General features: G+C 36.5%; 1 protein-coding gene across 11 annotated transcripts in view; it reads right to left on the bottom strand.

The window, feature by feature from the left end:
* MYT1L (myelin transcription factor 1 like) overlaps window positions 1–18,268 on the bottom strand; it is a 293,552-nt gene that overhangs the window by 196,908 nt on the left and 78,376 nt on the right. For all 11 annotated transcript variants that reach the window (XM_072407580.1, XM_072407581.1, XM_072407573.1 and 8 more), the window contains exon 3: window positions 5,181–5,293. The gene's annotated coding sequence lies outside the window, so the exon portion shown is untranslated. The remainder of the gene's footprint in view (window positions 1–5,180; window positions 5,294–18,268) is intronic.

Raw genomic sequence — 18,268 nt, 5'->3', positions numbered from 1 at the left:
TTTCCGTTTTAATGTACACTTGTTATTTACCGCTATCTATACTGGTGATATAAATGGAAGACACATATCTGCAGTATTCCTCCCCAGCACCCTGGGAACCCTGAACCCTTATTATTTATGCAAACATGAGCTATGAAAGTCAATTTCTGACCTATCCTCTTCCACAACCTGCCAGGTAAATAACACTCTATTGATCTATGTGGATTGACATCATGATGATGGCACAATAGAGGGACATGAGAGGGGGTGGCCCAAAGCTTGACTTCCTTAGCTTGAGATAGTATTTAAAATATTAACATACATTGATAAGAATATTCGCCCTATTTTTATCACACACACGTACATACTTAACAAAAATGAGACAGAATATAAATTCCATTTTACATACCAGCCTAATTTCTCATGCATTGCCGATGAGGTTATGATGTCTTTGAAAGCATTAGGATAGTTTTTCTTTATATAGGTATACATTTAGATTGCTCTGTTTTATTTTCTCCTATATTGACAAACAACATTTTAGCCAACAACTCATCTTTGCCAAATAGCCAAAGCAGACTTGCCCGTCACTCCTTCATAACAGTCCCTAACCTACTCCTCTGTCTTCCTTATTTATGATCTGTGGTCCCATATATTATAAATTTATGTCTCTATTCTCTTCTGTCTCCTAAACAAGAATAGAAGAGATATCTTCCAAAGTAGACACCTTCTGATTACACCCGTCAGAGGTTGCGTGTCTCTTTATTTTCACTTTTTTTCATGCCTATTTACAGACATGATATTGCTTACTTTTTTAATTTTTTGAGGGGTTGCATTTATATTTATCTATATTTAAAGGTCTATATTATCCTAAAACAATTGCAAACATAGCAGCATGATGATGGGCTGCATAGCATTTGGAAACAGGATATTAAATTATGTATACATTCATTTTTTCTCAGTTATTTCCTACATTACTATTTATGATATTATTCAAATGATTTTATATTATGTATTATTATTGTATATGTGATGTTTTATTGGAAAACAATATTATGTTGAAGTTTGCATGTTTTCCTCGCATTTGTGTGGGTTTCCTCCCACAAAACCATGCAGTTAGGTTAATTGGCTTCCCCAAAATTGACCTTAGACTGTGAATGACTTATGACTATAGTAGTGAAATGAGATTGTGAGCCCCTTTGAGTGACAGTTAATGACAATGCACTTTATAAAGCACTGCGTGATATGTCGGCACTATATAAATACATGTAGTATTAATAATAATAAGCACTTGGGCAATAATAAGCCCCCTGACTTCTAGTCCAGTAACAGCAATATCTGCCATAGACAGAGTTACAACCCTGACTCTTTGAATTGTTACATGTGTACATGTAATGTGTTACATGTATACGTGAAAGGAATAGTGCGAATGCAAGAGTTGCTTGGCAGATTGAGACAAAGAAGCAACAAAATGTATTGGTATCGGTACTACAAGTGGTCTAATTAGCAGACAGTCTGCCATAAGCCAAGATGCATATTTTGTTTTGAAGCGTCTCATCTTACATGCCATTTTCTGCTCCCAGCGGAGAGGTAAAATGGCTCTGCTGGAAACTGACACTCCCAGTGAAACTTATAGAAAAACGGTCTAGCCTACTACCTGGCTCTGAAGGTTTGGTTTATCTTACATTTGCATGGCAAGCGTCTCTTCTTTGAGTCTGCACAAATATTACTACTTTGTAATCTTCTTCATTGTGTGACACTGCGTGGGACTGCAGCTTCCATCAAATGTATGCATTGCCTGGAGGTGTTCTGATGTTCCAGTCATATTTTGATGCTGAGGAATGATAATGTATTAAAGAGACAGCACATGCAATGAGACAAAATAAGCTTTAAAAAGGCTAGTTTTATTAAGGTGAGAACCTGTGAATATTCTGTTGTTATATCAACACAACCATACAGCCAGATTATTTCTGAAATGTCTTCTAACCTAAAACTATCTGAAAGTTTAGGTTTGAGCCTACCACTGTTATTCTAAAGCCACTTGACCTTGTTTGTAGTCTGCTCTGACCACCCTTTTACCTTTTTCAAGTCTTTAGTGAACGTTTTACTGCATAGGAGATTAGAAGAAGCTAATATTAAGTCAAATTCCAATACATTTAATGCATTCACAGGTAGTCCCTGGGTTACATACCATATAAGGACTGTAGGTTTGTTCTTAAGTTGAAATTGTATGTAAGTTGGAACAAGTACATTATTTTATTAAATGCAAATAGGACAGATGATTGTCTCAACATATTATTAGGCAGCGTGGTTTCAGTTACTGTATAAAATCTTCACTGTGAGTTAATCACAAACAAAGCACAAAAAAATTTATGGAGCGTAGACTGGACATTTATTAACTTTTGGAGCAAGCTGTGCTTTGATATGCAAAAAGAAACAACTGCAGAGTTTGTCTTGGTCATTACAGAGTTACAAGATGTTACAGAAGAGCTCAGTCCTTAAGATCACCCACAACCTCAATTTATCAGAAGATTTCTTCTACAAGCCATGCAAACTGCTCCCTCCACCCCATCAAGCCTCTGTCCTGCACAGAGCAAGCAGGGAACCTCCATTTGTATCTAGGAGTCGTCCGTATGTTGGATGTCCTTAACTCAGGGACTACCTATATATATATATATATATATATATATATATATATTAGGGGTTGTATATCTTCATGTAGTTTTTGAATATTTGCAAAGCACATGCATAGTGCGGCATATTTATATTCTAGAGAAGCAAGACAGCCGTGCTAATCAAAACAACATTGTATGGTTTCAATGTTTTTTTTTGGTATAAGCAAGGTTTTGTTATAGATTTTATCAAAATTCTCATTGTGATAATTTATGTAAGAAAGAAAGTGGAAAAAGGGCACTTTGTTTCAACATCACAAAAAAAGTTTGATTATTTTATAAGTCTCAGTGTATGTTGTCATTCTAGAAATGTGCATCAGCCATTGAGAGGAAGACTTGTTTAGATTGGAGTCAGAGCTGCACCTTTGGACTACCCTGTTGCTGTTCTGCTGCTGTAAGGGTCTTGATTATATATATATATATATATATATATATATATATATATAAACAGGCTGTCCATAGCCAACAGTAGCAAACCAGGTTCTTGAATTTCAAGAATCATTTACAAAAAATGCACTGCTTCTCACCACTCAAATGATATGAGCATGTTCAGCAGTCAGAGATGCTTGTTATTCCTCATGGTTGAAGAATGTCCCCAGAAGAGTTCCTCTTCTCCTATTTTTTATATAAAGGGGTGAAGAAGACAAGTACCATGTGTACACATTTATCACCACTGGACAATTGGTTATTAGGGTACGAAATGTTTAATGCCTCCCTCTCCTTGATTTTTGTGAATATCTCTTTCTATTTATGGACTCTTAACCTAACTTACATGGCTTTTCTTTACATAGGTTGTGCTTTATGCATAGTGAGGATGATAAAAATGTTATTGTATGATATCTGGGTGCTTTTTGTTTTTGTATGTATGGGAAAACTATAAAAAAAAGTATATTGATAAATGTTTTTTATTGTTTACATGCCTTTTTTTAGGTTTTTTTTTTTTTCATGTACGTCAGCACTGTTTTTTTAAAACGCTACCTCTGTCTGCCCTTGACTATGTGGTAACCAGTGCTTATATTCCAAGCACACTTGGGAATCACTAAATCAGACTTAAGAAGATTAATTGAGTCCATAAAGCTGGCATATGCATGTAAATGAGTGGGCTGCTTTCTGTAGATTCCAAGTTCCAAGTGTCGGAGTATAGGTAAACATATAATATATTTGTATGAAAACACAGAATTACGTTTCAAAGCACTGTGAATATTTATGAATATCAGCGTCTGCGGCTGTTACTGTTCGGGATAGGTTTAGGGTGACACATATTTAAAGCATGTACTACTTAAAACTGACTGTGCACTATATAGTACCGTAAACCCCTGCTGCAAGTGATATTCCACTCCATTGTGGATGAAGGTCCTCCCCCACCTTTCTGAATGAGGAGCTACACATTCCAAGGATCTGCAGTACAATTAGCAAATATGAATGAATCTACAGGAATGTATCTGTATTGCAAATTTCCTGCCTTGGTGACACAATGATATACACTGGTGAATCTGTCACAAAGTTAGGAAGTATGAGGAACACTGGACTCATGTCTTAAAGCAGCAGTAAACTGAAAACAACCTTTTTCACATTTACTTTCGCAGATCTGTCAATCCCTTCAGAGGTTTCCTTGATCAGGTCCATCATCGTTCTGGTATCCTCCTTTTTCCCGGAAGAGAAAGTGCCGGGCACCGCCATCTTCTTTACCCTTCTTCCACCTTCTTCCTACGTCTCCCGATCTTAGATTGCCCAGGTGTGAAATCGGGAGACATAGATGGGGAAACAAAGAGTGCCAATCTCACTGCGTATGCATTTTTCACCCCATTGAGGAAAAAGAGATCTAATGCACAGAAGGAGCAGAGCAAGAAGCCTCCTGGGATTCATGACGTATCTATCCCGCTCTGTGCCGCGGCGATCAAGAAAAAAAGGGTCTTTAATTTTTTTAAAACCTTTTTTAAACCCTTTCTTAAAACAAAAAAAGATAATTTTTTGTAAAGTAAAAACTTTTAGTTTAGCTAGGTGCTTTAAGTAGCTGATATTTTCGCTAGTCTACTGAAGATGGCTGGAATTGGAAACCATTTTTTTCATGCAGTCTGCTTTGTGCCCTAGAGTGGCCAACCAGGCATTTTACCACTCCAGGTGTGAAAGGGTCCTATTCCTCCCAAACAGGGGTAGAGAGTGACCACAGCTAACATCTGAACTGTTGCTTATATACCTTTTACTTGGATGTAAAAAGAAGCATTGAGTAAATACAGCTGGAATGTGTGTGTGTATCTTCATTTCAGGGTGCAAAGCAACAAAATGTGAATATTTTGAAGGTGGTGATTCTTTTCTATACCCACTGTAAATATTATACTGATTCTGTGTTTAGAAATGTCATATGCACATATAGCCATCTTAAGTGATGGTGAAAAAATACTCATGCATCTGTTTCTTTATGGACACATTCTTAATCAGTGTCATCACCACTACATGACATTAACAATAAATTACAAGGATGTAAGTAATAAAGAGTTCAGGAAAACAAACAGATAAACACTGTAAACATACCTGGTGTGTCCTGGTGGTATAATTGTTCTTTTTTTCCAGACCTCAGGCTATGAGCTGTTAGGGGATGGGCTGAATCAAATCAATTCTCAGCTTCTGCAATTCTCATTCATTTTCTAAAAACAATTAAAAAAACATAAAATGTAACAAAATAGTACCAGCAAAAAAATAATCACACAAATTGCACCAATAATGATGTTTCTGACAATACCATGATCAAAGACAAAAGAATAATTATTCATTTACTTCAAAAGTTGCCTAGTGAAATGATAAAATGGACTTGTCCAAACATAGAAGAGTCATCACAAACAAAGTCATCAGTAACACAAACATAAAATTTATAGCAGCTAATCCTAAATCTTTTTGGGTACAGAATTTTGTTATTTAATTGAGGCCATGCCTAGAGCTAATAAGCAAGTTATTGTAAAACAAAAGGCATGGGAAGCTAGCCATAGTCTAGCTTGTCCCGATGACTCCAGAGTTTAGTGAAGACTGTTGGAATGAAGGCCGAATCCCATGTGAGAGTCTACAGTATGATTAAGACAACTAGAAGTTCTTTATTTATAAAACAGGGAATCTGAAGTTCCCTCAAACAATCCCACCTTGTGGGAATCAATTGCTGCCATTAAAACACATGGACGTGGAAAATTCCCATGAGGGAATGTTTGATTCCGTTTTATAAATAGCCCTAAGACAACTTTATAAAAATTAAAATATGGTGTCAAATTAGAAACCTTAAGCAGCACCCTTGGGGCTACATGAGCAGAAATCTTTACCTTTGCTGTAGGTCACATTTCTACCTACTACCTTGTACCATGTAATACAGAAGGGATAACTGCCCCAGGGAGAGGTAGGTAGAAATCCATGGCAGGATAGAATGGAGGCTTCACATTTGAGTTAAAACTTAATCTTTATCTTGACTTTAGCCAGGGTGCTGATGGTTAAAATAGAATCCACAGTGCTGATCTGGTTAACGTGATGGCTGACAACATTGCAATATACCTCAATAAAGTGTATGTAGCCCCTATCAAATGTCTGTCTTTTCCAACTTTCTGGTCTGTTAAATAGTCTGTTAAATACATCATTAAAGCATTTTAGTATCTGTTTGATCGTTGAAAAAAAATAGAGCTGACTGTGTCCTGTGCACACTTCATTTGGTATTTCAGTGTGGTATATAAGAGTATAACTATCCCTCCTAAGATCAGGACTAGACTACTGAACAACTATGTTTAGCAATATACAACTGGGTCCACAAAAATTTAGGGTGTGCACATTGAATATGGGAAATGTGCATGTATCACAGAAAATATTGTATATGTGTGGGGGTTTTTTTAATAATTTGCCATGCCTTACACTTTCAAAGCACAAATCTCCCGTACCAGGGAAAGCTGAACAAACAAATGAGCATTTTCTAGTGGACGCCATATAGCATTGTATTAAAACTTTATACCATTCATTGACCAAATCTGTTGTGTACTTTGTATGCCAGGAAAGTCTTTTAAATCCCAATCTGGCCTTCATACATCTTACTAGTAAAAACTTCAACATTTCTGAAATAAATGTTTTAGTTCTGTCTGCTGAGTATAGATCATTCACAGACAATTTTACACTTGCCTTGTAAAAAATGAGCACTGAGGAATATAAAGGTAGACTGATTAGCTGCTTCAATGATTCTTTCTCCCAAGGACCCTAAAATTTGAAGATGCTAATAAAATGCATCTATATCAATAGCATATGACATATTAACGGAATGGCGTATCATTAATGGTTCCTTTAAGAAGAAAAGTTAAAATGAATGGCTGTTTATATTAGAAAGTCAAAGCTATTGATTAAAGATTCAACAACATATCTCAGCAAGGAGCAGACAGTATATAATTTCTCTCATTTTAACTCTTTCCCATTAGAAAAACTTGGTGCTTAAAGGGCCAGTGCAAATAAAATCAGAATCAGTTTGACACCTTCCTTAAGTTTTTTATTTCTCTCTCCAGTCCCAACAGGCAGGTGTTATAGTACATTAATAGCTCTACCTCCAAATAAAATAATTTTGTTTTTCTTTTTTATTCTTGATAGTATATAAAAAAGGAAAAATCACATCAGGAGAAGTTTCATGCTGGAGTCTTATAGATATATAAAAGGCCGTCAGGTTATTCAAAGTGCTGGCACCCACTCATTACCAGTTTTGGTGGCCTGAGTTTGTAAAATTCGTTTGTGAAGCTAAGTGATGTAGTGGAAGAATAAACAGACCATTACCTTGGCAGTCAACACACCCTACAAACTACATCTAGGTATGACTGACATGGTTTCTATTCCCTGCTCTGTATTTAAAAGTTGGGGATTTCAAAAGTAAGATTCATTCCAAAGGGAGATGACACAAAATGAAATTTCAGATTCTGGCTGGTCCTTTTATGAAATGAGACTCCCCCAACCTCCAAGATTGTAAGCGCTTCGTTGCAGGGTCCTCTCCTCCTCCTGTGTCACTGTCTGTATCTGTCTGTCATTTGAAACCCCTATTTAATGTACAGTGCTGCGTAATATGTTGGCGCTTTATAAAACCTGTTTATTATTATTATTATTATTATTACTATTATTAATAATAATAATAATAATATTAATAATAATTGCAACACATGACTGAGTGTTATAAAAAGATTATCTACTTTTTGGGAAACTGCAATGATCTGGGAAGATAATATAGAGATTGATGACATTTGCCTAATTTACCTAAATGGTAATAGCCTTTATTACCTTTAATTTAGTTGTTAGAAAAGTGACCTCCATGTCTTTCCCCTCCTACCTTCTGATCTGTCTTTGGCATCTCTACCTGGGCAAGGTCATTTTAAGTACATTAAAGCTACGTACACACGGCAGATTTTTATCGCCCGATAATCGGCATCGGCCAATTATCGGGCGAAAATCTTCCGTGTGTACAGTCGGTGTCGTCCATCGTCCGGACGACCGACCTGCCGGATCCACGGATGATGGACGCTCTCCCCCCTCCCCTCTCCATAGAGCATGAACGGTGCTGTATGTACAGCATCGTTCATGCATCTTGCAGCCCCTTGTCGTAGGAAAGGATCGTGAAAGATCCTTTCCAACGACAAAAATTGCAAGTGTGTACGCAGCTTTAGTCCTTCCATGCCAAAAATTATTTATGTGTGGGACATTAATAAGGATATTATTGCCACATGCTTTTGGCCAAATAATCCCCAAGTAATCCGAAGGATCACCAGCTGCATATATTAGATACAATCAGAGCCCTATCTATCTATGTCAAAAGCTCAGAAAAATATAGTAGGTTAGGATTATTTGTCCTTTATGTGGGTCACAGAAAGGGCAATCAGGTTGCAATGATATTACTGGAAAGATGGATAGGGTGAATGATGATTAAGACCTCCACTGGGAAATATGAGGGTACGTAAACAAACAATATAGGTTTCTGCAATAGGAACTGTGTCATTTTTTTCTAAAAAGCAATGATATATCACTCTGAAATGTAGAAAAATGAGCAATGGCTAAATTTACTGTTATATCACCCTAAAATTGTCCTGCAGTTGGGACACGTGACAAAGGGCTTTTATTCACTTCAAATGGGCTTTGCTTTCCAATATAAGTCTATAGGAATAAAATATCACCCTGAAGTTTGCAAAATGCAAGTCATAGAAAGGTTATCTGCAGGCCAAAATATGGTAAGAAGGGTAAAGATCTTTGGTCCAGTATTCTTTATTGGGGAGCTGCTTAGAACTTTAATATTGTTATATAACCAAGCCACCTCATAACATAAAATATACATAATCTATAACCAAAATAATCATATTAGGATAATTAGGAGACATTGTAAAATCTGACTGATGTTGGTTTTAAACAATTCAGAGATGTATCTTCACCATCGCGGCATGTCAAGGCTGGGATGTCTGCATAATGGCCAAAAACATATTGCCCTAAGTAGGGTAAGGACAAATGATTAGAAGTAATCTCTTACTTTTTTTACCTAACCTATTTGGTCTTGGTGTAATGTCCATTATATGGTCTATATTCAAACATTTTGCTGTTTGTTTTAGCCAAAGACAGTTCTAATCCTTAGTCCAGAGATATGTGAGCCACCAATATTGTATGTATTATGCATTAAAATTCTACAACTACTCTTTGTATTTTTTATTGCAGACTAGTTCTGTGAAACGTGAGAAAATACCAGAGTTCTCCTAACTTGGATACAAGTTAGTAATAAACCTGCTTTAGAGTAGCAGTGCTTTAATCGTTACAACTTGAATGTGATCTCTCTTTATGTTTTTTTGATATGGATGTTTGTTTTCATATGGAGTTTTAATATGTGAAATGAATATATGTTTTTTGTCAATTCACAGTACCTTTAAAGTCCCACTTGCCTCGTAATCCTTGTGGCCTATCCAGGGGTTAGGAGTATATTTTGTGTTTGGGAAAATTACAGAGGAATAATAAAACCCAAGTTTCTGGTAGCTGATTCTGGAGAATTAAATGATTGACCTAGTATAGCCTTTTTTTGTGAATCAAAAAATGCCCTAGCTCTCTGGAATGGTCTTCCCCGTCCTATTTGGCTTGCTCCTACTTTCTGCTCATTTAAAAGAGCACTCAAAACCCAATTTTTCAAACTTGCCTGCCCATAATCTTTCTTTTGAAACCATCACTAATTCCCACCACTACATATCCCCCTCCTATTTTGTGTAAATTCCCCCACGTACTAGATTGTAAGCTCTTCGGGGCTGGGTCCTCTCCTCCTGTATCACTGTCTGTATTAGTCTGTCATTTGCAACCCCTATTTAATGTACAGCGCTGCATAATATGTTGGCGCTATATCCTGCTAAATCCTGTTTATTAATAATGATAATAATAATGCATATTATTATTATTATCCAGTATATATGCATATATAGTTGGTTCATGCTTGTTATGAGTTAGTGATTGAGAAATAATAAAGTCCGGACAGAAATAGCCAAACAAAAGGGGGTCTTATGTAATTGTCAATTCATAAGAAGATTACCTAAATACCACTGCAATCCCTGGGCTTGGGAGCACCTGAATGTTGGTTTCTGTGGTACCACATCTTGTTTTAATAGTGTAGCCATGAAGATAAAGCATTACTTTTGCTATTGTGCTTCCATGTGGGCATTTTGGATAAAACACTAAGTAGCCTGTTTACTTCCATGTCTACTTTTGTGAAGGAATTTGGTCCGATAGCTCTGAAAACTACAGCAATACCAGAACTTGGAGACAACGTGTTTCATCATCAGCTGAATCAAACACCACCTCACTCAATAGAACCCTAAATGTCATAGGGCATTCTTCTATAGCAATTTGAATGTCCCATCTGCAGCAGCCTGACCATCAATGGCTTGCCATTAATGACACATAGACAACTGTATATTTAAAAGTGTAAACTAATTTGTATCCTGCACACATTGAAGGTTTCCATACTGGATCCATCACATGAGCACTAACTGCAAAAATTTGAAGTCTTATCTGGTGTTAAGGACCCAGTAGTTCACTGAAGTATGATAAACCTGGCACTAAAGATAAAAACATGGGTAGACATCTCACTCCTGATGACAAGTTTAGCTCGAACATAATCAATAATTCAAAGAGTTAGTTCTTTCCAGATGTCAATTTAAAATTAATGAGCAAAAGATGCATCTTGTATTAGGTTTGGGTTTAGAAGCTTTTTTAAAATGTTAAAAAATATGGTTTGAAATCCATCCCTGGTTTAGCCCATAAAGAAATATTTTTTTTTACCACTGAGGACTTTTTTTTATCAAGGTTTCAAGATAAATGTAAGGTAACCCTAATCAACAAACCATTAATGGGTAACTACATAAGTTAGCAACATATAAAAGGGCATGAATGCCAAAGGTTTACTAGAGGTTTACTATAGACAGCAGCCCAGTTCAGGCTTTATACAAGTAAGTCATCAGATAAATAACTAGTAATGTATTAAAGTGAACATCTCATATATAGAAGCTGATATTGCTGATCTATTTTAGAATTTGCTTATTTGTTATGCTTGTCTTTCATCTTCACTATTTAATCGCTGACATGAGAATCTGAGGATACAGCCAATAAGTTAGCACTCTTGACCTGAATATTGCTCTGGGTCAGTGAATCACTTATTAATAAAGCCAAATAATAAGAATGACTAGGGCTGGATTTTCCATTAGGAATTTGTGAAGCCCTGCTGAGAATACATTAAAATATGGCAGACTCTAAGACCCTGCAATCATTTCTGGTCCTCTTATCTGCATTGCTATGATATGCATAGTAGAAGATCAGGAGGTAAAATTTTCACCTTAGATCTTCTCCCATGTATAGAATAAAAATAAAGTTCCCTGCTGCATGCTTCTCCTTCTTACTTATAGGAGGATAGGGGAAATGGGAATATGAGGGTTATTACTGGAGGAAGGCTTAAATATAAAGAAGTTTATATTCAGTTGCAAAAGTGGATTTAAGAAGCCAGCATCATGGATGAAACCCCTAATGCACCATACTTTCCCTTGAACTATGGTCAGCATGTTACAATGACCAACAAAATCATATGGAATCCCAGTTAACATCAATGGCCAAATATGGTCAATGACATCACCTGGGATTCCCTGTCATATTACTGCAGCCCAGGGAATCTGTCACCTGGGATCTGGGTTAACATTGTCAGTGCATTTATATCATTAGATGATGTGATTCATGTCACATTTACCACCTGGGACACAACAAAATTGTATTTTTTTAAATTGGTAAATTTGCATTCTGTTGGGAATATATAAGAATTACTGTAACAGAGAGAGAGGGATCTTCTTTTTTTGGTAATTATTAATAAAAATATATATGACAACATTTAGGTGACATTGTTAAAATGGAAATAAGACTTGCTTTGAAAGGAGAAACAATTTTTTGCAGCCTATATTGTACATATGTTTATATGTTGGTAAATATAGGACAAATATATAACTTTGTGATATTTGTTTTTCTATTAGACAGTAAGTCTCAACTTGAATAAGGTTGCTACGTAATGAAGACTTTTAACAGTGACAAAATACAATGATCGGGCATACTTCCTTGGTCTGCAAGGTATCGATGCACACGGTATTAGCTAAAACATATTGCTTCCATGTGTAGTCTAGTGGCAGTACAAATGATGTTATTTTGTTGGGTCATTGAAGTTTTTATATCTCACATCAAGGCAGACTTGGAAATGCAGATGTAACTATGATATCTAAAAGGAAAATCATGTTTTACAGTTACTACAGCTCATTAGGTGAATGGATCTCATTATTGGAGAATGGAGCTCTCCAAGCAACCCAGCATGGTTTTCTCTTTGTGTGGATATGGTAATTTAGATGTTTTTGTATCATCAGATGACTTCTGAATGTAATCCTGATGTAATGTAGCACAATAATTATTCAATGTCCGAGAGGGGCACCTAATAAAACTTTTAGAACAGAAGTGATGAATGGTGACCAGGTAGTCATATCCTATTTTCAAAAGCACTACAATAGATCCAAAATATTCTAATCATAAAGGATTCATAATTGGGAAAATTGCCTTGATTATGAAGAGAGGGGATCCTCTTATATAGAGATTGGTTTAGGAAAGAACATGACAATGCCAACAGCAATATCTTGATAAGCATACATTTGCAGAAATCATGGCCAAGCTATGGATAGTCATTTCTTAACATTTTCTTAGCAAGTAGTAGACTGCAAGCCTATAAAAGCTATTCTTTTACCAGCCCTGTTTCTTATTGAATGAAAATTCCAATATCAGTGCCTGTATTTGGAATTTTGAGGACAAATTGATCCACTATGCCCTTTTGCCCTTTTACTTTCCAATCACAGGCAGCGACAAACTTTGGCTAAGGTTTGTTGCATTATTTTGGCTAAGGTTTGTCTTATCTGCCTATCTTCCTTCCAGTCCTTTCTTCATTTTTAAGTCTGCTGTCCATGTTTTTTGTCTGTTCTATCTCTATGTGTGGGAACAATTAATGAAAGGTTGTTTATATGTTTGTGCCAACTGGTCCTCTTTTCTGCCATGATTCTCTAATGGTCTAGCAGTGACCCCACTGCTAGACAACCAATAAGAAATTTCCACATCACACAGGTAGTAATATGTATACACCACACTAAACAATATAGGAGAGTTAAAACTAGAACCAGGACAAGTGAGAGTTTAGAGGTAGGTAGGTATGGAAAGAGTGTTTGGGTTTTGGGAAAACCAGAGTTCAGCTTTAACTGCAGGGGAAAATAGGCAATAGGTAAGCCAAATATGCTGTTTGGCAAATGTGGGCAGTAGAGTACCTCAATGACTAGCAAGGCTGCCTTTGCCTTTGAAGCATGTTCCAAGTTCGAATCTCAGCCATCCCACTATCTGTATGGAGTTTGTATGTTCTCCCCATGTTTATGTGGGTTTCCTCCGGGCACTATAGTTTTCTCCCACTTTCCAAAAACATTAGTTAATTGGCTTCCCCCAAAAATTGAGGTAGTTTCCCCCTAAAACTTATGTTTAGACTATGTTAATAACTTTTGACTATAGGGGCACTTTAGATTGTGAGTCCCTATGAGGGACATGATTATGGACATTGTATAGTGACCATGAAATACGTTAGTGCTATATAAGTACAAGATAATAAGAATGAATTGGGAAGGTAAAGCATGTCACACTTATTTTTACAAGCAATATATAATTCCTATATATCTAAATTCCATATGGCAGCCGTTTGTTGAAGTAAACAGACATCTTTTTTCCAAAATAATTTTTTTAGCTCATAAAGCTGCAGCACAACCTCAGGTAACCTTGTTTTGCCAGGATAATTGGGAAGACAGTGAAACAATTTGTCAATGTGAAAATTGAAAAATTAAAATATAGGTTACTCAGAAAAAAAATCAGTCTTACACACATGAAATAACAAGGGCTGAGGGCAATGAGCCTATTTTAAGCAAATGTCAAAAGAAAATCTCTGATATTTGGTTGTGGGCTTCTACTTTTCACACAGGCATTTCCTAAATCCATGTTTGATGAGATTCCTCCGCTATAAATTCAGTAAATTCCCTCTAGTCTGGAGCAGCACGAAGTGTGCTTCATGAAAATGTCATCTTCCAGGACGCCAATTACTCACACTCTACCAATCATGTGCACGATGCAGAATGGGTCGAATTCAGGTGAGAATGAGAACCAGCAATCAAGCCTCTGGAATTGAGAACAAAGCCATTTTCTTTTACGTGCCATCAACAAAAACTATCATGGCCTTAATTACATGGCAAGTGTCACGACCAGCTGCTGTAAGTGCGTATTATTATACATCATAGCTTTAAATCAGCCCGGTATTGATGAACTGCGGAAATAGGGAGACCAGGTCAGGATTCATGACAAAGACATAGGGACTATAAGACTAAATAGGTCACTTTCCTGGTACAATGGGAAAGCACCGACAAAATCTTTAACTGCTGCACCACCACAACTCTGTATTAGTAAGGCTATGTATAGAGCATGCAGTAGCTCTCTCCCAGGGGAGCTGGAGAATTTATAATTAGAACTATCCCAGAGGAAGAGGAAAATTCTATGGGACAATTTATTAGAAAATGTGTTTCTGTTAGATCTTTAATCTTAGACACTGCAGAAGTCTTTGCACATTTTAAAAACAGTCATGTAACAGTGATCACAATATTATGTATAGCATTAACGCAAAGAGCAAAAAAAGTAAAAATAAATTAAAATAGGTTAATTTTTTCTATTTCAAGTGCAGTGCTTTTACCATGCCAGAATGCAACACCTGTCCACAACAATCAAGTTTAAATAATCAGTTTTATTCCAGTCTTCTGTCCTCTAGTTTTTTTTTTGTTGTTTTTTTTTAAATCAGCCCAGCAAATTGACAAAAATATAATTTTTTTCTCCCTAAAATAAAGTAGGTTTCAGAAGCAGAGACTTTAACAGCTATTTTCTGGCACGGGGCAATTGCCACATATTGTTAATGAAAGCACTCCTAACATTGAACCTCCCTGTGACCTTTACACCAAACCACACACCATTCTTCCATGTATTCTTGACCCTTGCACTAACCTGTAAACGTAATCCTCACCCCTAACCCTAAACCCGCATTTAACCTCCATTAAACACTAACCTCACAACACTAACCCTAAGCATTACCCCTAACTCTAAACCCCCTCCCTCAATGCCATATAATACTGATTCCACAATACTAATCCCCCATAAATCCTAATTTTCACCCCTAACTCCAACCAATCTTCTAACTGCCACTAACCCTCCTTTTGAAACCCAAATCCTCACCCGTAACTCTAAGCAGCCCATCCAATTGGCATATAACACTGACTCCACAACCCAAACCCTCTCTGTAATCCTAATATTCACCCCTAACTCTTAACCCATTTTTAACTGCCATATTACTCTAACCCCACAACACTAACCCTCCTCTTAACCCCAATCTTCACCCCTAACTCTTATCTTCCTCTTCTTCCCCATAACACTGACTGCACAACTTTAATCATCCCTACTCCTCATCCATAACTCTAACCCTCAATTCCACTGCCACAATATACTGACTCCACAACCCTAAACCCCCCCCCCCCCCCCACGCCCCTGTAACTCTAATCCTCCCTGTAACCCTAACACCAAACTTAACATTGTCTCCCAGTAACACTAATAATCTCTAGGTAACCTTAACATGCCCCCCCATACACATTTTAACCCTCTTATAACTCTATATAATTACCTTTCTGCTGACACTAGGATGAACTTTTCACACTCATTTTAACACAAATCCTACCGGTAATCCTCACATTAGCACTCCTTCTAATTTATTAGCTGTTCCAGTAACCCAATTCTTACCCCTAATTCTAACTACCCTGTAACCTTAAACTTCACACTAATCCTTTCTGTATACATAATCTGTAATCATCTAACAAAACTTCACAACAAGTCCCCCAGTTACCCTAACACTATCATTTTATATCACCCTAACATTAACAAACAAACAAACACTAAGGGCTCTATTTATAAAACAGGGAATCCGGCATTCCCTAGTGGGAATCTTTCAGGTCCATGCTCTTCAATGGAAGTAGTTGATCCCTACCAGGGAATGTTTAAAGGAATGTCTGATTCTGTGTTTTATAAATAGAGCCCTAATCCTTCCTGTAACACTATCTCTTTACAATAACCCTCTTTATAAACCAAACATTAACTTTCTTTCTTGCACCACCTGCAACCCTGACTCTGAACCTCGCTGTATGCCTAAATGTCAAACTATCCCTCCCGGTAACCTTTACATAAATGCTCCTTGTGACCCCAGGATAACCCAGGACTGACTATCCTTGCAAGCCTAACACTAACTCCCACCCGCATTAAAATACATCTTGTTTGTGGACTAACCTCTCCAGTGATCGGATATCCGTGCCTACGACCAACCCTTCTACCAACAAACACCCAAAGATACTGTGAATCCATTGATTAAATGGATACACTTCTAGTCAGTTTTAAGAAAATTTTTCTCATAGATTTATTCCAACAAGAAGGTATAAATACGTAAGGAAATATACAAGAATAAAAAGAAAATGTACAAAACTACTTCAGATGCAATCATCTTTGAAAGCTACATGGAATACAATAGAAATTGCAAAACTACAATCCAATTGACCAAAATACATAATGGAAGGCAAGTGAAATGAGACAACTTCTAAATATCCTAAGTACATTCAAAATAAAGAAAAGTCAAAGTCAGAATGTGCTCATAAATGGCAATGAATAGTTTTTACCAAAAGTTCAGTGACAAGGCAAATGTATTCTATGGCTTTTTAGCTTTGTATATACAATACAAATAAAAGTGAATTTCATTTTCACTAGAATAAAGAAAAATTGTAACAGAGTTTATGCAGTATCCTTAAAAACAAGGCACTTTATAAATATATGAGTAATTTGAAAAATTCCATACACACATTTGTGCTCATTATAAATCAGCAGAGTGACTTTTTGGGGGCAAGGCAGTCTCAGGGGACTTAGGAATTATTTTGAACTTCAGATTCAATGCTTAGTATCAAATTATTTTTACAGACAATTTTTGCTTTGGATTTGTGCTATTAATTGTGTCAATAATGTTGATTTTTTTTTTATTTGGAATTAAATAATTTCTGCAGCTGGGAAAAAAAAGCTCTATGAATTAGAACATTTGGGGGATTGCTCTTTTCATTAGTGCTGATTAGGCAAATATGAACCATGGCCAAATATAGACTGTATGATGGGTTCTGCAAACATTTATTGCCCAGGTACTGAGCTGTTAGCAACCATTGGACTCTGGTGGGACTAAACACAAACATACCTCATTCAGAAATCTTGAACTGTCCTATCCACTTTCTTGACTCTAATTTTTAGTACAATATGGTAACATTTGAAATGTTACATATTTCAAAGAAAAACCATCACAAGAGACAAATAAAGCCCATGCTATGGTTCTGAATCTCCTAGCAATTTCCGCCCAGTACTTTCTGTACTAAGTCAGAATAATGCCACAAATCCTAATCTGTGCAATTGTTCTGGGTCAGTGACTCAAAACGTATTGAGTCAATTTGATCAGCGTGACAGACAAGGAACTTGAAATTTCAATATAGGTTTCCTTTAGAATTCTAAAAGGGGAACAAACAGCAAAAGTAGAAGGCCTGTTTATTCTGTACAGAATGTGAGCAAACAACTAATATTTAGGTTTAGGCTGTCAAGGTGGGCCCCTTGACCCCTCCTGCATTTGACCCTTTTGTGCCCTATATGGTTAGTTGAGTAGTGGATGAAGTATAACCAGTAAAAAAAAAAAAAAGTCAGTCTATGAAGAGCTCGACTCTTCCCAGTGAAAAATAGGTTTTAACCCGAAATTCACACATTTACCCAATATGTATAAATTTTTCACACTGTGTTATAAAAAAATATAGAGTAAAAGTTGATTGACACATTTTGTAACTGAATCTAATGTGAAAAATGTGTATTTTTTGGGTAAACATTGGATGAATCTTGCATGAAAATATTTAGAAATAGACCCCATAGAATTAGAAGGCTTAGAACAGGAGCTGGAAAGTATT

The sequence above is a fragment of the Pyxicephalus adspersus genome, chromosome 4 (genome assembly GCF_032062135.1).
Source record: "Pyxicephalus adspersus chromosome 4, UCB_Pads_2.0, whole genome shotgun sequence".
In the NCBI taxonomy this organism is placed as follows: domain Eukaryota; kingdom Metazoa; phylum Chordata; class Amphibia; order Anura; family Pyxicephalidae; genus Pyxicephalus; species Pyxicephalus adspersus.
The sequence above is the reverse complement of the archived record's forward strand: the minus strand, read 5'-3'. Positions and strand labels throughout refer to the sequence as shown.